This window comes from Cucurbita pepo, unplaced genomic scaffold (assembly GCF_002806865.2).
Source record: "Cucurbita pepo subsp. pepo cultivar mu-cu-16 unplaced genomic scaffold, ASM280686v2 Cp4.1_scaffold001522, whole genome shotgun sequence".
NCBI lineage: Eukaryota > Viridiplantae > Streptophyta > Magnoliopsida > Cucurbitales > Cucurbitaceae > Cucurbita > Cucurbita pepo.
Window position 1 is genome coordinate 1 of NW_019647677.1, and position 296 is coordinate 296.

Below are 296 nucleotides of genomic sequence, written 5' to 3' on the forward strand. Positions count from 1 at the left end.
ACTCGAATTGGTTCTCGCGTCCCTGTGCCAAAAAGAATGGGTGAGTTTGGTTTGAGTGTTCATCGATTGGGTGGATCCATTTACTCTAGGGGGGGGTGAGACGAGGTGTAGCGCAGTCTTGTCAGCGCATCTGTTTTGGGTATGTTGTCCGCTAAAGGTTTTAAGAAAGGGGGTATAAATTTTCTACATAGGTCATCTGTGGTCACAATCCTTTTAAGGAAGATGCTCCTAAATAATCGGTGAACAATAGTCTTTAAAGAAGTTTCAGAGAGCAAGAAGAGGCAGAACAGAGAATA